This window comes from Camelus bactrianus, chromosome 3 (assembly GCF_048773025.1).
Source record: "Camelus bactrianus isolate YW-2024 breed Bactrian camel chromosome 3, ASM4877302v1, whole genome shotgun sequence".
NCBI classification, from domain to species: domain Eukaryota; kingdom Metazoa; phylum Chordata; class Mammalia; order Artiodactyla; family Camelidae; genus Camelus; species Camelus bactrianus.
Genome location: NC_133541.1, coordinates 99,291,497 through 99,311,671, shown reverse-complemented (window position 1 = coordinate 99,311,671; position 20,175 = coordinate 99,291,497). Strand labels below are relative to the sequence as shown.

Below are 20,175 nucleotides of genomic sequence, written 5' to 3'. Positions count from 1 at the left end.
AAGCAAAGTCGCACATACATTGCTTGTACACATACAAATTCACAGACACAAATAACAACTCAGATAGCCACCCACATCCTCACACCAAAACACAGACCTCACTCACACCAAAGCTCACACAGTCCACCCCCAACCTCCACACACTGCAAGCTCCCAGTTCCTAAATCCTATCCCCAACCCCACCCCCGGTACCCCAAATTTCCACACACTGGGCAGTAACCCTCCAGGCAGAGCCAGTGTGTAGGTAGGAGTGGGGGTCAAGCGGAGAGTAGTCTGCTCTGTCCTTCCAGCCTATGGATGGGGGCCCTCCAGCAAGAGCACCAGTAGACTCCTTCCCCTTTCCTCATTCCCCCAAGACTCAGGCCACAGATCCAGGAGGAGAGTCCTCCACCTCTCACCCCCTGGGGCCCTCAGCTCTTCCAGGCTCAGGGGGAGAAAAGGGACCAGTAGGAGGGCACTGCTGCTCTTCCGAGGGTCTCAATTTGTCAGGAAATGAGATATACCAGGAATAGTCCAGCGGTCTAAACCTCCACTGGACGAGGACTCCAGGTCCTGTCCACGATCCAACCACTACGTAACCTTCTTCTCGAAACTTTGCTTCTCTCTGCCTCTCCCCACTGTATGTAATCAAGGAGAGACTCTGGAAATACAGGTGAGTTGACCCCCTCCTTCACCAGGCTGGACTCTGAATCCCCGACAAATGTGTGCTCTTGAGCCAGAGGGACCCTCCCTGTCCAAGCCTGGCTTCCTTGCACGTAAGGAGACCCCAGCTCCATCCACTCCCAACCTTACTCATACACTTACCCTCACACAAACTCACACACATTCACACACAAGCACAAACTCACCCTCACATGTCCGCACACACTCGCCCTGTCACTCTCACAGTCATCCTTGCACTCACCCTTCACACACTCAGTGACCCTCGCACATTCGCACACTCACGCACGTGAACTCTCATGCTCTCACACGTTCACTGTCACTCTCTCACACTCAGTCACACTCTCACCCTGCTACACTCACGGCCTCCCTGAACAGGCTGAAGTTCCCGGGCCCGGAGGTCGGCAGAGCCCCGGCAGAGGCGCAGAGGCAGGTGCTGACAGCCTGGAGTGCAGGGGAGGGGAAGGGCGGCCACAGAGGCCTGGAGCATCCTGAATAATTCAGGGTGGTGGCTGCCATGGTGGTGGGGCCTGTCAGCTGCAGGGAAAGCTTGGTGGCTGGATTGTTCTGGGAAGATCACTCCTGTGTTTTAAAGAGAATGAGCCCTGGCTGGGGACTCACTGAATTCATAGAGGGCTTTTCACACTTGCTATCACTTTTAATCCTCACGAGGAGCCTGCACATAGGTACTGTAGTCCCATTTCACAGATGAGGAAACTGAGGCTCAAAGGAGAAAGGATGTAAAGTGGGGTTCTCCAGGCTCCCACCTGCATCTCTCTCCCCTATATACACACACTTACATGCCCTGGAGAGAGGTCCCTCTGGTTGTTGTGCCCAGATGGTGATGAGAGACCCTAGCCATCTGAGGATATTCTTTCTGGAGTGTGCTGCTGGGGTCCAAATGCAGGAAGCGCCCTATCTTGGGGCCCGCACATAGTAGGTGCTCAGTGGCTGCCAAATAAGGGCATTGTGCAGGGGTAGAACACAGGAACCCAAAGCCATAGCTCTACCACTTACACAAGTTACTAGACATCTCTGAGCCTCGGTTTCTTCATCTGTAAGATGGATGCTAAATGTCCTGACCTCTTGGGGGTTTGGTAAGGAGCCAGCAGAAAAACACACATAAAGCAGTTAACATGGTGTCCGGCCTACTGGAAGGGCTCCACAACGCAGCTAAGACTGTAATGCTCATACCTTTGCCAGAAAGAGACAGCCACAAAGCTGTGGTCTGTGCACATGCGGTTCCCTCTGCCTGAGGCATCCTCCCCTCTCTCCTTTCCTGATGCCACATGTCTCCGCGTTTCTTCTTCAAGGCTGAGTGCACCAGCCACCTCTTCAGGACAACAGTCATGGTCTCCTGCCATATCCAGCACCCCTTGTTGACCTCCAAGCACCTTTCCTGGCACCTAGATGGCTTGCCTTTTATGCTGAGAGTGGGCCCAGCCTGCCCAGCTCAGGGCCTGCACACAGTAGGTGCTCATGAATTGCCTGCTGAACCGACAGCCCTGCACCGTGTCAGCACATAGCAACCAGCAGTAAGGGTGCTTCTGCAGTTAAAATAAACCGCTGAGGTCATGGGTCTGTTCTCTCTGCAAAAACAAAAATACCCAACTGCTCGTGTCTGGTGAGACCCACAGCAAAAGACCAGACGTGACTGCTTCACCACCCAGAGGCCAAGCATCAGGCTCCCAGCCAGGTCCCCATCTAAAGGGGCACCTGCCCAGGCCCAGACGTACTGACGCTCAGGGGCAATTGGCATGCAACGAATGTGCCCAGTGAGAAAGGTGGGCACTCCGTTCCCCAGAGCCCTGAGCTCTGAGAAGATTAAGGAGCATCCTCCATATTTAATTCAAAATAAAAACCACAGTAAACCATAGACCCAAAACTTATACGTTGGCTGAAATTAAAATAGCTCCTTGCTACGTTTTCTGGTTTCAATATTCTGGATCAGCTCACGGAAGCTGAATCAGGCAATTTGTCTGTCCCTCCTGTTTTGTTTCTGTTGTTGCCCCTGCTTTACTGGGATCTCAGCACATGTTTGGTCTCCCCTCTGGAGCAGACCCCAGCCAGGTCTGGGGGGTCCCCGGCCCTGCACTCATGAGGCTGATCTCCGACCACGAGCCTGCCAGCACCCCCGGCCCCTCCCTCTTCCGGGGAACCTTGCGGCTGGGTCCGTGCCTGCGGCGAGTCTCACCCCAGTATTATTTTAGTCGCAGACAGACACGAGGCAGATGGTGACAACATCCCTTCCCCGCTCCCCACTGACGAGCTGTTGCCGCCCTGAAGCCTCAGGGTTCTTCTCCCTCAGGAATATTTCAATCCCGACTCAGTGGCTAAATGCGGCTGCTCTTGTGAGACGCGGGCACATCTGCTCCTCCTCCTCCCTCTCCCCTACCCATTTCCTGGGGCTGAGCAGAAAGCCTGATTCCAATTCTGCTCCATCCCTCCAGCTGCCCTACTGTGCACCAGGCACCATGCCCTGAGCACTGTGCCATTGAGGAGGGGGTGGATAGAATTATTGTGTCCACTTTACAGATGATGAAGCTGAGGCTCAGAGTGAAGCAGGGCCCCATCCCAGGTCATACAGCCAGAGAGGAAGCATCCCCTTGGGTCCCCCCACTGCACTAGAGACACAAGGTGCACCTTCCAGTCTGCCCCCACACCTGAATCTCCGCCTGACCACCTCAACGCAGAGCCTTTGGGGACCACCCCAGGCACCCCACCTTCCCTGCAGAGCAACTAGGAGCTCACTATTTAGTTGAACTCACTCTCCAGTATCAGCCAACAGCCGGGGGCACAAGGCTAGCCAAGCGCTGCCTGTCCACCCCCTCCCCCTGCTGGTCCTAGCTCATTGAGCATGTAGGCTGCAACTGTGAGCATCAAGGGCAGGGGGAGGAGGGCTCTGATTTTGAGAGAATCTCAGCTTTGCTGTGACTTTGGGCAAATCACTTAACCCCTCAGGATCTGGTTCTTCGTCTGTAAAATGCACAGCAGCAGGCCCCTCTCTCCTTCCCCCAGTTCAGTGAAGTTGACTTATATTTCTAGCTCCTAAAGCAGGGCCTGGAACAGAGCATACACTCAATAAATATTTGTTGAATGAATGACATGTGTAATGAGCTTAGCATTAGGCTTGACTCAGTGGGGTTGTTCCTACCTGCAACTCCAGCCCCAGCGAGGTATGGGCCCAGCTCTGCCTCCGGGGTCCAGTAAGAACTGAAGTTGATGACAAGAGCCAAGTTGGGCTATGCCTCTGGCCCCTGCCCAACCCCGACAACAAAAAGTGCTTAGAGCCTTAGGAGGATGGGCCCAGGCACCGGGCTACCACCACGAGGCACAAGCAAGTGCCAGCAAGCTGTGGGAGGTGGGCCCAGGTGGTTTGGGTTCCCTCACGCCTCCTTTCCAGACACCCACTCTGACTGGCCAGGGGTGGTGAAGCTGGACAGGGGCTTTCTGAGGGTTTGTGATGCTCTCTGGGCCAGTGAGGACACGTCTGTTCCCAGTTAGGCCTCCCGGCTGTGGACTCCCTATCCCAGCACAGTCCCTACCCCCAGCGCCTCAGCGGGCCTTCTTCTGGGGCTGGGCCAAGATATACACTGACAAACCATCACACAAAAACACATACCCAACACAGTGACACTCACACACCCAAAAGATATACAAAACTACATACACAAACACATACCACCCAACTAAAGGCACAAAAAAACAAACATACACACAACTCAATACACACGGCAGGGTGTACAAGTTCACAAACATCTGTGTGGCAGAGCACATCTTCTGCCATGGTCACAAACACACATGGCATAGGACGTATGCATCCAGTCACAGAGCACAGCTAGGAACACTGTGCAGGCTCAGTACCCAGACCCAGAGCACAACAAGATGTAGAGGCCTGTGTTGAGCTCTGTCTCCTCATATCAGACCTGGCCAGGAGCTGAGTCCCTGTTGCTCAGGGGCACAAATTGGAGCAGGAACAAGTGACCCCTGGAGGATGAAAAGGGCAGGCCAGGCCCAGGGTGGAGGTGGGAGGCAGTCCCTGCTCAGGGTCAGCTCTGCAGCCCCCACCATCACAGCACTCAGGGCCAGGCCCTCATCACACACTGACAGGCCACCACTACCAACATCTCCCTTCAGCTGCCACCTCTGCCCAGGTCACCCTCACATTAATACATGAAATGGGTGAGGCTATTCACTGTCACAAAGCCAATACAAAGAAAAAGAGAAGCTGACTGTCAGTGCAAAAAACTGTGGAGACATTTTTCAGCAGGGGATTCCAGGCAGCAGACCACACTCTGCAAGTCATGGTCATGAAGGATCGAACCATCTACGTGGCCACATGTCCTAAGGACACAGTCCTGAGGCCAGCTGGCATGGGAAGGCATCCAGGTGGAAAACCAGGGCCCCATCTCTGGCCTTCCCTGTTTTGGAACACATCTCACCCATCACTTCCACTGTCAACACTGCTCTGTGGTACCCAGGGCCTTGGGGTTGACATACCAGATCCTCAGTTATCTGGCCTCATCCTATGTTCCTTTCCCTAGGCTTTTGCCAATACTGCTTCCTCCGCCAAGAAGGTACTTCCCAGCCCCAACCTCTACCTTTTGGCATTCTGCCCATTCATCAAATCAATACCGCCTCCCCTGAGAAGTCTCCCTAGTTGTTGCCAGGAGGAAAAAAAAAACTCACTTTGGTGCTAGAATGAGATGAGGATACACGCGGGGCTCTGATGGGCCTCAGTGTCCTGATCAGTGAAATATGCATGACACGGCCCATCACCACCAAGAACAGAATGAGGCAGAAGAACCTAGTACAGCATTTCTCAAAGCAGGGTCCATGAAACCCGGGAGTCGCCAAGACCTTCTCAGGGTGGAGTGAGGTCAGAATTATTTTACCAATAATACTAAGACTTTTTACTGTGTTGAGACTCACACTAATGGTACAAAAACAATAGTGGGTAAAATTGTTGGTGCCTTAGCACAAATCAAGGCAGTGACACCAAACTGTACTAGGAGTCATTGTATACATCACTGTCAGGACCTTCCATTAGAAAAAAAAAAAAAAAACAGCTAGTTTCACTTAAGAATGTCCTTGATGAAATCAAGAAGTAAAATTAGTAATTTTATTAAACCTCAACATTGCGTACACATCTACTTAACATTGTGTGTGATGACATAAGGAATTCATATAAAACACTATGTAACATACCAAAGTATGATTGTTGCCTCAAGGGAAAGTACTTCTGCAGTTGTCTGAGTTATGAGCTGAACTAGCTGCTTTTTTATGGAACACCATTTTTACTTGACAAGAAAGACTGACAGACAAACTTTAGACTTGGATATTTGGCAGATATGCCCTCAAAAATAATCAAGTGAGCCTGTACCTTCAAGGAAAACAACTATACTGTTTATTGCCAATTTAAAAATTCTGTTTTTTTAGTGAAAATTTGAACTTTGGAATACTTGTATAGATCACCATAAGCTTGACAGCTTCCTGGTACATTTCTGATGAAATTGGTGGTAATATCAATGAATGTGATTATTTAATATTATATAATGAGCTGTGTTAACATTTGAGAGATCTGCGTAAACTCAGTGAACTAATGTCTTCTAAATGACCAATGTATAATGTTATTAAATTATGCATGGGCAAAAGATCCATTCAAAGAGCAAGACAGGCAAATGGATTTTAATGTAACAGAATATGAAAGGCTCACTGGTAGAATTTCAGATTCTTAATGGCAACTAACCTTTAAGAAACTACCACTTGTCAAGTTTTGGTGTAGTATCAAATTATCTGAAAAGGCTATAAAAATACTCCTCACTTTTCCAAACAGAAACCTGTGTGAAGCCAAGTTTTCTTCATATACTTCAACAACACCAACAAAATCATCCCACAACAGATTGAAAGCAAAAGCAGATATGAGAATTCAACCCCAAGGGGGTTGTTTGCTCTGTTAAGCCAGATATTAATGAGATTTGCAAAGATGTAAAGACACCACCACTCCTCTTGCTAATTTTGCTTTGTTCCAGAAAATAAAGTTATTTTTCATAAAAGTGTATTATCCCTGTTAACTAGTAATGGAATTATTATTGTTATTTGTTAAATGAATGAGTAAATACACATTTTAAATTTTTGTTTTAACTTCTAATATGGTAAGTCTTGGTGGATACAACCCACATAAACAAAAGCTCTCTGGGGTCCTCAATAATTATTAAACCTATAAAGGAATCCTGAGAATAAAAAGGTTGACAACTGTTGGTCTGATGCTTTCATAGCAGGAAAGACTAGGGGTAGATATGAAGAACCGCTAGATCTGCAGAGACAGGCAGGGACCAAAAGGAGTTAGCAGAGCTGGTTTCTCTGAAGAGGTCTCAGCCCCCAGGCCTTGAAGTCTGAGTAGGGAGAGGGCTTGGGGCACGGTGGGGCCCGAATGACTTCGGGTTGGGGGTTCCTGCAGAGACTTCTAGGGGTAACCGACTCCCCTCTGCTGCCCCTGGAAGGGTGGTGAGTGTGTGGGGGGAGGCCCCATATATACAACAGACCTCTGAGAACACAGGCTGAAACCCAGCCCCGGAGCTCTGGCCCTTCCCAGACTGCCTCCATCCTCCCCCACCCCACTGCCTGCGAAAAGGATTTGAGCCTTAAAATTATCGTCACCACTGCACAGCAGACAATACAGAGGGGACATTATGTGCCGAGAGAGAGGCCTCGTTGTTGGTGCTACCAGAAGAGACAGCAGCGCTCTGTTCCGAGCAGGCTGGGGGCTGCTCATGTGCTCCAACCCAGACCCTCACACCCCGACGCACATGCTCACCCCAGTGCACACTCACAGACTCACCCTAGGGTACCCATCAGGCACATGCTGCGGCACAAAGGAGCCTTGGGATGTGCCCAGCTCCCATTCCCTCATCTCCCACCTCCACCCCGCCACACCTCTGTCCACCCTCTACCTGCTCTGTATCCTCACTGCCAGCCCCACACATGACATGTACTCCGTGTCACTGGCATTCTCACCTGGGGAGCCCTGGTAGGGGTTCTGGGGACACAAGGCAGCCACACTGTGTGGACCCTGAGGACACTCTGCCCGCCCCACCCCACACTGCCTTGCCGGGATCACAGGGCACTGAAACCAGCAGCCGCCTAGGCCGGGCCAGACGTGCCTAGACCCACAGAGGCACACAAAGGCTGCCTTGTTGCTTTGCCAAACCCTCCCGGCTCTGTAGTGGGAGGGAGGCACGGGGCAACTGGCGCCCCTACCCCCAACTCCTGGGCTGGCCCTGGAGCAAGACGGGACTTTAACCTCTTAGGCCACCACCCCTGCTGGGGCTAGAGGGCAAAGGGAGGGCAGTCCAAACCTCCTGATAAAACTGACCTAAACTAGGGGGGATGGCCCAGGCTTAGGCCCCAGAGCTAAAACTCTACCCACGGTCTTTTTCTCTCTCCTGAGTTGGGATCCATCCTTCCTTTGAGAAGGTTGTGCCCTCGGCCTGGAACCCCCCACTCCCTTTGTCTAGGGAAGTGCTCAGTTTCCTTTAGGACACTGTTCAGAGAGCACCTTCTTCAAGAAGCCCTCCTGACCCTAGAGCTTTCCACCAGACAGGGAGCTTCAGCTGTCCACATGAGAATGCCCAGCACCACCCAGCCGGGGCCCAGTTCACAGACAATGGCAGGACTGGCAGAGGATGAGATAAACGTGTGAGGCTGGGCCCATGGACTCAGCTGTATCTCAGGTCCCAAGACCACACTGTGGCGGTGGAGGGGAGGGGACTGGAGTTACCGGCCCAAATCATAGACCAGGACAGCCACCCCCACAAGGTGACACAGAAGGGAGGTCCTTGGAGGGCCTGCTGTCCCACTTCCAAGCCCTTGTTCTCTTTGCAAGGGCACTCTTTCCCATCCATCAGCTTGCCGGGTCCTACTCACCCAAATGGTAGTTGTTTTTATTTTGCACTTAACATTCACTTACTGTGAATACTTACTGTGCGGCAGGCACTGTTCTCAGGAATATTTACAGGTAGTAACTCATTGAATCCTCACAACAACCTTTTGAACTAGGTATTATTTTCACTTTAACAAGGAGGGAAGTAAAGCACAGCAAGGTTAAGAAGAACTCTTCCCAGGTCACACAGCTAGTAAGTGGTGGAGCTCTAACTGGAATCCAGCAAGTCACTTCCAGGCAACCTTCCCTGGTCTCTCAGACTAGATTAGGGACCTTTGCTGTGAGCATCACCACGCTCAAGTGTCTGAGATGGAATGAGCTGTCTGTCCACTAGGGGGGCTCCCCTCTCTTGATGGTGAGCCCCTTGAGGGGACACATTTTGGGGAGGATAAGGGGCCCAGCTCCCGGCACAAACCTGGGCCACAGGGACCCTCAGGAAACACTGTTGACTGAATAACCATAAGCTCAATAAGGACGGCTGGACTCCCAACACCGAAGGGGAGGGGAGGTAGGGGCTGTCTGAAAAGACCCAAGGAGTTCTCTCCTCTCCCAAGGCCACACACCATCTATTTTGTCACTCATGACAAGTTCTCTGCTGTCCCTGACTACAGGGGGCTGTGGAAAACTGGGGAGGGAGGGGTCGCCAGGCCCCACAGGGACACCTGGAGGTCCAGCTGCTCCCAGATCTCTGTGTCCCTCCAGGCAAATGTCTCTTGAAATCCTTAGGTGCAATGAACTAAAAAGATAGAGCCTTCTTATGATCTGTGCCCCATTTCTCTCTTTTTACATCCAATTTTCCAAACTATTGAATAGTTTCTCCAGCTCCTACTCAATGTTTCCAAACTGATGCTCAGACCCCAACCAGTGGAGAGGGACACCTGGTCACTCAGCAGACTAGAGAGACTGCAGGAACCTTACACTTCAGGGTTGCCCATTGGACACAGCATTTTCCACTGAGAAGCTCCATTTCCATCAGCTGTGGCCCAAAAAGGAGACCCAACAAAGCCACAGACTCCCATTGGCTGTCTCTGTACTTATAAAGTAGGATCAACTTCACTCCCCAGAGAAATAGCCCGAAGATGGGGCAGCGGGTGGGGGGGGGGGGTTGGCACTGGAACTTCAGTCTGTCTTCTCAGCTCTGAAATTGGCCTGAAAGGTACCCTGAGGAGTGGGTGGGAAAGGTTACAGGTCTTTGGGACAGAGGCCTCACTGGTCTTCTGGGGATAGCCCCTCCCCAACCACAAAGCAGATTTCCCTGCCTGCCCCTGGGTCAGCCCATATTTCTGCTAATGCTGTTCAGACCTGTTCTACCCCCGTGAAGATGACTGAAGACAATGCTTCCCTCTGGAAAGGAGATAGGGTCTTCCCCTACCCCCACCCCAGCCACTAAAGGGTAGAGTTTCCAGAGAACTTCCTTCATAACCAAGGGATGGTGGGAGTGGGTGGGGCGGCTGGACAGAGGGAGCTCCCAAATTTCTCCTCAGGAAGGACTTCAGGCAGCAGTCTGTTTGGAAGGGAGCTGAGGACTTTGCTTGAAGCTGCATGTGCTGCAAGAGCTGTTTGTCCTTAAATAATGGGTTACAGATCAATAAAAACAGTAAAGTTTTCCAAAAGTGTTTTACATAAAATGAAAAGGCCAGTTGCCCATATCAAAAAATTAATTACTGTTATTATTATGATGATGGAGACTTTGTGGGCACTTCAAGCTGGGCTGGGAAAAGACTGCCCCAGCCACCCAAACCTAACCACAAAGGAGCCCTAGGGTTCAAGAAGAGAGAAAGCAGATCCTACAGTCGGGGCCAGCTGTCTTACCCAAGGTTTCTCTGACATCTCCTGTTTCATCTTTAAAGAACAGTCTTGTGAATTTCCCAAATAGAACTGTGAGGCATAAGAGACAAAGGGCAGCCCTCTTGCTTGTGGGAAAAAGCACATGACTTCATAAAAGAAGAGAAGCTGAACAAAACCATGAAGAATGATTAGGGTCTCAACAGAGATAGGGAGACAGGGGACTCCAGGTGGCGAGAACAGCACATGCAAATATTCTAGGGTGAGAACCTGTACAGCATGCCTGGGGGGTGGCAAAGAGGCTGTTTGCATGGTCTGTGGAACATAGGACAGTGGAAAAGTGGGTCAAGAGCAGGTAAGAGGGAGGATATGGCTACACAGGAAGCAGTGATGATTAATGGCTTGGGCTGTGAGTGTGAATCCTGGCTTTGCCACTGACCAGCTGTAGGACCTTGGAAAAGCCTCTTTCCCTTTCCAAGCCTCAGTTTCCTTATCTATAAAATGGAAATAATAATAGTTGTTTAACAGTGTTGTTCTGAGGATTCAGACAGGCACTATGCCTAGCCTAAGGTAATCATTGAAGAACTGAGAAACTGTCATTCTTGCTCCTGGGAAATGGGGAGCCACAGAGGACTCCTGACGGAGGGCTTCAAGCTGGGCTGGGAAAAGACTGCCCCAGCCACCCAAACCTAACCACAAAGGAGCCCCAATGTTCAAGAAGAGAGAAAACAGATCCTAGAGTTAGGGCCGGCTATCTCACCCTAGGTTTCTCTGACATCTCCTGTTTCATCTTTAAAGAATAGTTTTGTGAATCTTCCTATAAGGAATCTAGGCTTGTTTCTAATGAAAATAATATATTAACTTATTGAACTCTTCCCCTAGTAACAGAGACAGTCCAGGAAGAAGAGCGATTTCCCCAGCCTGTCCCCCAGCCACCCACACAGCCAGGCCCAGGCTGAGCGGCTCAGGTGGCGGCAGTCATCAGCCTGGCCTCATGAGAGGAGTGCTTGGAGGGGAGTTGCTTGCTTTTACATCAGCTGGTTCACTCCCCTGAAATGCACTCTTCCTACCCCAGCCCCAGCTGCCAAAACACTAGATTTTCAGAAAATTTGCTTCACCACTGACAGGTTATCCTCTTCTGAAACTCAACAGTCAGCTTAACTGTCTCCTCTCCAGAGAGGTCTTCCCTGACTATGCTAGGGACCATGCTGGGTAAGTTGGCCGTATCACCCTATTTTAATGCTCATCCAGCACTCTTCCCTGACTGTTACTTTCTTATCTATCTATTACCAGTCTGTCTTTCTTACCCAACCAGAACGTCTGCTCCATGAAAGCAGGATTTTTGTCTTGTGCACTATTGTGTCCACACCATAGAACAGTACCTGGCACACAGCAGGTGTGCAATAAATACTTACAGAAATCGGCGGGGAGGAGAGAAAGAATTAATAAAGAACAAAACTTTGGTCCTTGTCCCCAGGATTAGGAGGCTCCTTTGAAGCCTCAGTCACCCCCTCTGGAGAATGGGCAGGGCCTCTAATCAGGGACCACCATGGTCACACCATAGGATCCCTCCCCTTCCTGCAGTGCTGTCACAGGCCTGCCTCTGGAGCTGCCCTTCCCTTCCCCACACCCCATCTCAGAGAGACAGAAATTAATTTCCCTTTGGCATAAACTGATTTTGATGAGCCCAGTCCCCGGCGATTCATCACAGACCTCTCGGGGAGCACTGCAGGGAACGGCGGGTGGCGGCATGACTTATGGGCCTCGCAGCCCCAGACGCCCAGCTGCTTCTGATGGCTCCGGACACCTCCAGCCCCCCTAAATCAGCTGTGACGGAGAGACCTGGAGAGCTGCCCAGCCCGTCCTCTGGCTCGGCTGGTGCCCCTGGCAGGCGCCTCCCAGGTCAGGGGGCACAGGCTGCGCGGAAGTGGGTGACTTCATCCAGACTGACTCACCCGTAGCCAGCCACTGGGGATGGACTGCAAGAGGCGGCAGTACTCTCCAACCTGGAGCTCGGGTGGGGGGAATCCCCGCCCTCCTTCCATCCCCAGGGCTTCCCCAAACCAGACTGAGCCCCTACCACACACCATACCATCATCCCAGAATCCACACTGACATCCTACAAATAGTTCAGGCCCTGGGCTTAGCGCTGGCCTGAAGAGGTCTGGGGCCCCAGCTCAATGCCCCTCTTACCAGTTAAAGCGGACCAACCCAATAACCTCTGAGATTCAGTTTCTCTTTCCGTAAAATGGGCATGGTGACCCCTGCTCCACCTACTGCTCAGAAGTATTGGGCGAATCTGATTGATGTGAGAGGGTCTTGAAGAGAGGAAAGTCCCACGTGGAAGAGGGGACAGGAAGCGGGATCAGTGGGTCCCCCTGCCACAGGGTTGAGACCAGACCCCTTATCCTGGTCTCAGTGTTCTGAATCACTGACCTGCCCTCCCTCACCCCTCACACTTCACCCTCGGGCACAGCTAGCCTCCTTATGTTCCTCACATGGACTGTTCTCCTCCTACCTTCAGGCCTCTGTAGTTGTAGGCTGTTCTCCCAGCCTAGAACTCTCCTCTGCCACCCTTTCTTCTCTATCTGGCTAAATCCTACTGAACTCTCAGTGCTCAGCTTGGATATTACTTCCTCTGAAAAACCTTTCCTAGCCCCTCAGGTAGACACTAGGGACCCCGTGCCTGCATCCCCACAGTCTAGTCGTTCCCGTATGTTATCACCATCATCTCACATCTAGATGCCTCCCAGGTACTGCCCTTGTTCTCACTCGCATCCCTCTGGCCCACCTGGCTCATGGCAGGTGCTCACTAATACTGGCTTATTTGAAGCGAATTCCTATGCCTACTCGTATTGGCTGGCAGCAGCTGCCTGAGGCACTGGCTGCACAAACACACATAAGCACCACACCTACCACAAAGCGAGGGTTCGGTTATACGTTAACTGTTAACACTGGTGTTGCTACTGGGAGTTGGTTCTTGGGAATCTGCACCCTCCTCCCTCACCTGCCCCTAGCCTCAGTCACAGTGTCCGCAACCCAGAGGTGGGGAAGGGAACCAGGAGGGCTTTTGTTCTGAAAGGACCTGAGGACACTTACCTGCCTCTAGCAGAAAGAATATCCACCTGGAGTCAGGAGACCTGAGGAAGACCTCCCAGCTCTTCTGACATGCTCAGGAGACTGACTCCAACACTGTTGAGTCTCAATATCCTCATCTGTAAAATAAGAATAATTTCCACCTTGCTGACATCACAGTGGGGACCAAATTCAAAAGTGTGGAGGTAGATGCTTGCTTCACCTTGACAAAGGATACACATCATCATCATCATGGACACACCTCAGCAACTGCCACCAAGGCCAGAGTAGGGCTCTGAGTGTGGGACCCCCAGAACCAGTGCCATTACCAGCCCTGGGAGAGATTCACCCCTAGGCCCCCACCGAGACCCCATCTTCACACAACTGGAGGGTCTGCTGGGAAACCTTAGAGCAGCATCAAACCTCCATTCCCTCACACTCTGACTGTGTGACCTTGGGCAAGTCCACCTCACTGAACCTCAGTTTTTCATTTTAAAAATGGCAATGATGATAGTAGCTGCCTCCCAGACATCTCAGAAGGATTAAACGAGATAATTAGGTAAAGAGTGCACTTAGCACTCAGCTGGGGCCCAGTTAAGTGCTCAGTAAGTATTACCCATCACCATCATCACAATCATCCCCCTAAATGCTGTAGCTATGTGTGAGGTATGATACCCATGTTAATCCTGGTCCTCCTCTACCATAGTAACCCCTAAAACATTCACAGCAAACTAGACCATCAGCCCCACTTCTTGGATTGGCAAAATGAGGCTCAGAAAATCTAGGACTTTTCAGGCTGAAAACTCCGTGAAGGCAGAGGCCGTGTCTCTGAAGTCCGGGCTCCCCATAGGATTAAGGCTGAGGGCTTTGTCTCCCTCGTTGACCTGGCGGGGCACGAGGTCTCTTTTTTGATCCCCTCCCAGGCAAGCTCAGAGGCACAGGAAGGGTTGAGGTCCAGCCCCCCCCCCCTCCCTGCAGCACAAGAAGAGGTTCGGGCTGTGGACAAAGGTCGGCATGGGGCCTGCCTGGTCCTAGACGCCCCAGCTGATGCAGGAAGGCCTCGTGACTGCCCCCCTGCCCCCACACTGGCTCCAGCTTCCCGCCTGACTGGGCTGAGTGCTTCAAAGCCAGCAGACTCTGAAATGAGGCTGCAGCATCCGCATCCGAGATGGCAGCTGGTAGAGGGGAGTCAGGCAGCCCCCCGGCTTCCTGTGTATATCTCCAGGCACTCCTGTCAATGTTGACTTATCAGGCAGCACTGGCCACCAGGGTCCTGGGGGATGGCTTTGGGTGCCCATATCATAGCCGGAGGAGCATGAAAACTACCAGCACGCCGGTGAGCCAGAACTGCAAAAGGCCAACACCTTCATGCATGCAAGCATTGGATACCCACGTGCTGGTGGGAGATAGGGAGCCATGGAGAGTGACCACTAGGACACACACGTACACATACTCTGCACCACACAGAAGGGTGATACTGTGGACTCTGACATTCCAGATCCAGGATCAAATCCTGCTCACCCTAGTTCCTAGATTTGTGGCCTTGGGTAGCATTATGGGTTGAATTACATTCCATCCAAAATTCATATGTTGACATCCTGAACCCCCAGTATCTGAGAATGTGACCTTATTTGGAGAGAGAGCCTTTACAGAGATAATCAAGTTAAAATGAGGTCATCAGGGTGGGCCCCAATTCAATATGACTGGTGTCCTTGCAAGAAGGGGAAATGTGGACACAGACACACATATAGGGAAGCTATGAAGACACGTGGAGAAGATGGTCACCTACAAATCAAGGAGAGAGGACTGGAACAGTTCCTTCACTCACAGCCCTCAAAAGGAGGCTGCTGATACCTTAATTTTGGACTTCCAGTCTCCAGAACTGTGAGAGAATCAATTTCCATTCTTTAAGCCACCCGGGCTGTGGTCCTCTGTTAGGGCAGCCCTAGCAAACTGATACAAGTAGTGACTACTTCTCAGAGCCTCAGTTCCCAAAGGCCTAAACAGGAATTATAATAGTACTTGCCTCATAGGTTGCTATGAGGCTTAGATGAGACGCTATCTGTAAAAACAGCACTTAGCACAGGATTAGACACATAGCAAAAACTTAATAAATGGTAGTTGCTTTTACTATTATGGTTATTATTCACTCATACATTCCTGTATACACTTACATTTACTCCCCTATTCCAGATAATACTGTATAGTACACTGTCCAAATACCAGGCATGTGACCCCTGAGGTTGAACAAATCTCTGTTCTCCAGACTACTTGGTATGAACAAAGAGAGACCTATTCTCATGGCAAACAGACAATCTACATACACACAAATTAGCTGATGGGAGAGCGAATGCCTAGGGGTTTGCCCATGTGTGCACATGTGTGTGTACATGAGTCTCAATGTGCACATGCATGTTACGGTCTGTGCATCTGGGAGCCCAAGTGCATACCAGTGTGAATTCAAGCCTACGTGTGTGTGTGTGTGTGTGTGTGTTGCATATGTGGTGTTTTAGCATGTGTATACACAAATGTTTGTGAGTGCATGAATGTCCATGTGGGGGCATGAGAACATGTGGGCCAGTATAAGTCTGGATGAGTGTGGCTGAGCAAGTGTAGATGTGTAAGCAAGTGTGTGAGAGAACAGTAGGGCCCAACGCTGGTGACCTCTGCTGCTTACAGCCCAAGAAAGAGCTCAGAGAGGTCATCTCAGCCATCTGCCAGCCTCAAGTAGCCTTGACACATATCCCTTCCCCATATCAGACTTGAATGCTCTTGCACCCAGAGACCACCCCAGAACCCTCTCCAGTGCTTAGCTCTGGTTTTCAGGAAGTCCTTCCAACATTCTAACCACCATCCCTGGGTAACACTTCAGAAACCATAAGTCCTACAGCCCCTGAATAAAACAGACAGCAGCCCTGTGTTCTAGACACAAATTGGTCCTGTGTCCTCACTCAGTTCCCCCCGAATCTGCCTTTCCGAAGGGGGGAGGTGTGCTCCTCCATTCTCAAAGACCTCTCCAATTTGGGTGTCCTAATCCTATCATATTCCTGCTCCCAAAATGCCCAACATCAACACTCCCTGTCCCACCACCATGCCCTGGTGAGGAGGAGGTGCTAAGTCACCTGGCATCTTTCCCACCATCACAAGATCTGATGCTTGACAAAGAAGCATGGCTGGACCTGGGTCTCAGGGTAGGAGAGGGGGCAAGCCCTCAGGCACTAACCAGGCCAGTGCCCAATGGGCATCTGGAACTGCTGGAGCTGTAGCAATACTTTCCAAGAGTGAAAAAGGCCCAAAGCACTATGGCTTGTGGTGGAGAGATCACACAGTTGAGATCACTCCACTGGGGACTGACTCCTACCCTATACTCACTCTTCTCTGCCCAAGATTTGGTGACTCCCTGAAGGAACAGACCTGGGAAACCAGGAACAGCTGGGCCAGATTCTCCACCCTCAAAACTAGTGTCTAAACCCCAGACCTGAGTTCCAGGTCTGGTTCTAATAGTGATAACAATGATGATAAAGGTTCACATTTATCACGCACTTATTAAGTACCTGGATCTGCACTCACATTTTCCATGCACTGTCCCACTGAAGCCACACGTTGTTTCCATGAGGTTAGGGTCTATCATTGTCATCCCCATTTTACAACCGAGGAGAGCAAAGCACAGGGTTTAGCTCACCTGCTCTCCAGCATGCAGCTGACTAATAGAGGCAGGAGAGCCCACATCCTCAACCATGGAACCCCCACCTTACAGAGTGATCTAGACAGTCCCTTCTCCTCTCTCCATCTCCCAGTCTGTGCAAGAGAGTGCTAATTGCTGTGACCTGCAAGCTCTGTGGGACTCACAGATCTGACTCCTAGGTGAGGGGGTCATGCTTCAGAGTGAGAGCCAGAGCCTCCCATGGCATCTTGTGAAGCATGCAGATGACAGGACCATCCCAGACCCACAGAATCAGACTCTCCACATACTGCATCCCCTCTCTTCCCACATCTGCAAGCTCACATGTCAAGTGATCCGCTGTGTACTAAGGTTTGAGAATTCCTGGAGTTGGTGGGATCCCCTGGCAGGAAGGAATATAGGGGAAATCCTGCTGGGGGAACTTCAGGTCACAAAGCTGGAGAGGCTCTGAGGCCTGACTACCAGTCCTTCATCCAAAGGGCAACTCCTCATCTAATAGGGAGAAAAATAATGAATGCCAGAGGTACTCCCCATCATGGGGTGGGGAGGAAGAAGTGAGTTCTGCCCCTCCGTCATCTCCCACTGCCATCCCTAAACCAGACGCACAAGGGCCTGAACAGATGCTTCCCAAAAAATCTTGAGTGGGGTGGGAACAACCAGCACAGCTGAGGGAGGGGGAGCCTAGGGGCACTGGAGAGACAGGCAGTGAGGTGGGAACAGGCACAGACAAAGGCTGACCCCAGCCAGGCCCACTGGCCAGCCAGCTCACCCCCACCCCTCTGCGGCAGGCAGCTTGGCAGGGCTGAGCGCCAGCTCCTCGATCCAAACCAAGTTCCCACCGAGCGTGCTTAATGCAGCAGCGGTGACATTTCTGCCGTCAGAGGCAAAAACAGGAACTCGGCCATTTTGATGAAGGGCGCCCAGAGTGAGGGCGGGAGATGAAGGAAGGTGGAGTTTCTACTCCTGTACCCGCTGCCCTAACCGCCCACTCTGGTCTCTGCCCAGTGCCCCAGCCACAAGGTCACAAAACCACAGTCACCATACAGATAGGGAAGCTGCTACAGAAGAACCCTCACTCTCTTGTATAGGTGGGGAAACTGAGGTCATAGAGCTGACACTAGCCAGGTCTGGAGAAGGTAGAAGGAGGTATGGAGAGAAAAGCCTCAAGGAGGATGTCGTAAGTAACGTTCAGGTGGTAGCACCAGTCTGAGAAGCCAGAGAACTCAACCCAGCGGACCGCAGTGACTGGTCTCAAAAGAAGCTACACACCTGGCCCCCCCCAACTCTGGCGCGCCCTCATGAGGAAGCTCCCAGCGCCTCTGATCCTCCAAGCAGCGAGAGGGTTAAGCTTCCTCGCGGTACTTGCCGCAGTAAGTGGAAAGGAAAGAAGTGTCAACTCCGTTCTCACCACAGCGGGGCTGTCGGATGGCACCTCCCCCAGCCCCACGCACCCCGCCCGGCCGGCTCCCCCGCCCTCCCCTCGGAGCGCGCGCGCACACACCTCCCACCGCTTTGCCCAAATTATTTTCGATCCCGGGAGACTCCGGATGCCAGACGCGCTCCGCAGCGGCGGCGGCGGCCGCGCCTGATTCATTGCGCCAAAGCTGCAGATGCGACCTCCCGCCTGCGCCCTGTGCCCCGGCCCGCGCCGGGCTGCGTGCGCGCCTGGAGAGATGGGGGTGGGGTGCGGCAATTTGTAGGAGCTCCCCCCTCAAGAGGCGGGCCCCGGCCCCCCGGGGCCAGGTCCCCGGTCCCCAGCTACCCGGGCTGCGCTAATTAGCTTCCTCGGGGGGCGCCACGCGGCGTGAGGGGCGGCAATTTCCCGGCTGGGCTGCGGGGGAAGCGCTCCCACCGCCTGGGAAGGTGAAATGGGAAACTCGATTCAAAGAGAGCTTTCCTCCCCCCTCCCGCCAAGCGCCGTAGAAAACGGGTTTGAAATTCCTCCTCTCTCTCTCTCTCTTTTTTTTTTATTTATAGTGCACCGTCTCCATGGAAACCGCGGAGGAGGTCACGGTAGCTGGGCCCCCGCGCGTCACCCCGCGCCTCGCCGGCTGCAGGCGCCCGGATTGCGGCCTCCCAGGCGCCGCGGCCCGCGTGGACTCTACTCCGAGTTCCCCGCCCCCGCTCCACTCCGCCCGCGGCTCAGGCCATATGATTCTGCTGGGTCCCAACCGGGAATGGCGCACCTGGGCACCAGTGCGCTGGGCTATGCCTCTGTCCCCCGGCTCTGGCACGCGGGAATGCGCCAAGATACACGTGCCCAGCTCCAAGACAAGAACATGTGCCGCGAGACGCCGCCAAGGGGCTCATAGCACTAGTGAATGCCCTGGGGGATCGACCTATATAGGCGCAAGACTCCAAAGCTCTTGCTAAAACGAGACCACCCATAGTTAAGAACGCTGGAGTCAACCGATTCCCGCCTGGATAACTTACTTAGCTCTGTGACTTTGTGCCAGTCACAACCTCTTTGCGTCTCAGCTTGCTCATCAGCAAAATGGAATTGTGTGGCTGGAGACAAAGTACAGTAAACACTTAACACTATGTTCGGCACGTGGTTCTGGAAAATGGTAGCTGTGGCTGGGGTTATTTTTTCCAGGCTGGGAAAGCCGAGGCCACAAAACCTTTGCTCAAGGGCGCGGTCAGTCAGAAACCTGGGAGTTACACCTTGGGAGCTCCCCAGCACCTCAGCTTAGACTCACAGGCCAGAGGTGAGGGGACGCGTGCCGGCTGTACAGGGCCTGAGCCTGCCTGAGGCGCAACGGGCGGGACCTCCTGAGCTAGCCACATCCGCACCCGGAACCCTGGAAACGGGACTCCCCGCGGTGCGCCCCCCCTCCCAGCCCCATTAGCAACGGGCCTGCCTGCCCTCCCTCCCAGGGCTGAGGCCGCACCTGCCCCACCGGATGGCCGCCCCAGGGCCAGATCGTGCCCCCTACCGCGCACACTTCCTCCCGGACCCCCACGGCCCTGTGGAGCGCGCAGGGGGAGGGGACCGGGCCACCCCCGCCCCGCCAGCTTCCCACAGCCTGAG

General features: G+C 52.5%; 1 protein-coding gene across 9 annotated transcripts in view; it reads right to left on the bottom strand.

Moving 5' to 3' along the window:
- The window catches only part of PSD2 (pleckstrin and Sec7 domain containing 2), a 130,663-nt gene extending 111,002 nt beyond the window's left edge, over nucleotides 1-19,661 (bottom strand). For 2 of the 9 annotated variants that reach the window (XR_012505661.1, XM_074360768.1), the window contains exons 1-2: nucleotides 18,646-19,518; nucleotides 13,487-13,602 (exon numbers count right to left, since the gene is read on the bottom strand). The gene's annotated coding sequence lies outside the window, so the exon portion shown is untranslated. Of the gene's footprint in view, nucleotides 1-13,486; nucleotides 13,603-18,645; nucleotides 19,520-19,577 lie in introns of those variants that run through there. The other 7 variants (XR_012505659.1, XM_074360770.1, XM_074360760.1 and 4 more) reach the window with 5 other exon arrangements.
- Between the last annotated feature and the right edge of the window lie 514 nt (nucleotides 19,662-20,175).